The following is a 2,129-nucleotide window of genomic DNA, read 5'->3' as shown; positions in this document are numbered from 1 at the left end:
GTTTCTGACACTGCATATGACTCACTACCACAGTCAGATATAATCGGGCGGCCTTTAGGGATTTTATTCGAGATAAACCACTCCTTGGTTGGATTCTTATGGATTTTAGGCAAAGTGTACAAATGTCTCTCGCGACAATCAGGTTTGGCAGACAGATAGTCATATTGTTTCTGTTTGAGATAACTAGTTTCGACTAAATCGGCAAGAATATTATTAATCATGTTAGCAGTTTCTTTGAAAATTGGTTTCGGTAAAATGGCATAATGTTTAGGATTATTCAGTTGATTCTCTGCTTCTGAAACGTAATCCTCCCTATTCAGAATGACACAACATGAACCTTTGTCACTCTTTTTAATAACAATGCTATCGTCTTTCTTAAGTAAGTTTAACGCTTCACGTTCCACTCGTGTGAGATAAGGCTTTTCGTGTGTTATGGAAAGGTTCACTGTTTGGCTATTCATACTCGCAAATGCTTTCAATATTTCAGGATGGATGGCGGCCTGAGGGGGTGTCCACGTGGATTTAGGAATAAACATTGTTCTAGCACCACGTGGGGGGTGGTTTCGAAAAAAAATGTACTGACAAAACGAACCCTGGTCTGTGGAAGAGATAATATCACATGAGATTTAACTTTTAAGAACGGCAACGGAAGTAACATTCGGTTTCAGGAATGCTAAGAGTTATTTCCCTTTAGTCAAAGCAACGTCCGGTTTCAATAATGCTTTGAGTTATTTCCCTTTACTCACTTCGCCATACAAACACAACCTCAGCCATACACCTTCGTCCCAACTACCACATTGGACGAAAAGGTACTCCCCTAATCCCACGTCACACTCTCCCCCACAAACTAAAATGTCGTCTTGACATTTGAAACACTCAGTCTCATTATAGCCTACGCAACTAATATTGGTAACGTCACTGATATTCTCAGGCACACGCAAATGCCGCTGGTATAAAATTGTCACAGGTGATCAAATAACCTAATTTCGTGCTGACCTATTTTTCGTGCATTTCCGGAAATGATTAATATTTCACACGTGCGACCTCGCGTGACCTCCGCATTTGCTTGTTTTTATAACCATGTGTTTTCTGTACAATACCAGTTAGTAGAATGAATCCAGTAGTTTCAAGCAAGGTAAATGCATTAATGGATACTTTGACAAATACAAAATGGCGGATTTCAGTTATTACCAAACGTCACCATTTTTTATCGGCCGAATTTACTTATAATCCCAAGCGGTAATCGGAATTCTAAGTGTCGACTGCTAGAGTGTAGTCAAACGAATGAAGTCACGTGATCAACAAGCGGATTCCGTGTCAGCAGAAAGTTTCTATGGAACACAAAGTGGGCCATATTCTTATGTTGTTTCAGTGACTTTTAGCAATAAATCACGCTACGTATCTTATTTTGTCAGTCACTATTTTTTCTTAAATCATTTATCTTTGAAGGAATTGTCACTAGTTATAATGAATTGATATTAAAGATAAATACTAAGAGAAGTTAATTATACCACCCGGTATCCATACAACGTGTTTTTCTAGACTTATTTATAGATCAAACATTGTACACGAAAGTAGGTGACGCATTCTGCCGCCGTTGCCGAGTAGGTTGCTCATGAAATATGGGTCAAAGTGAAGGATACATAAAGAAAATCGAAACAAACCAATTTTAATTATTTTGTAGAATATCTGAGGAAACATCTTAGACATAAAAAAAATCGTTTTTTTAACTTTGACGCAATTCGGTGTTGAATCCTTATATGCACGAAAATCTGCGGATCCGTTATCAACCACAGGATCATCTGAAACTGGACTTAATATCACAGGGACAAACGGTTCAGCCTCAGCGGTCCTGGTCTAATAATTACCATTTCGTCATCTCTGTTCGCATTCTGATGTCATTTTCCGTTTCTTAGGAATATATTTAACAGGAAATTTCCTATCTTCAACAGGTAATTTGTTGCACTGTAACAAAAGATTGCGATGTAATCGCCTGATCTTTCCCTTGTAACCGTCTGGTTTAACTTCGTATACTGGAGAAGCATCATCCATTCGCTTTACCACGACATATACATCCTATTTCCAATATGAGCGTAACTTCCCAGGTCCACCGCGCTCACTCAAGTTCC

This window comes from Lottia gigantea (assembly GCF_000327385.1).
Source record: "Lottia gigantea unplaced genomic scaffold LOTGIsca_32, whole genome shotgun sequence".
Classification (NCBI taxonomy): Eukaryota; Metazoa; Mollusca; class Gastropoda; family Lottiidae; genus Lottia; species Lottia gigantea.
This window is presented reverse-complemented; position numbering follows the sequence as displayed.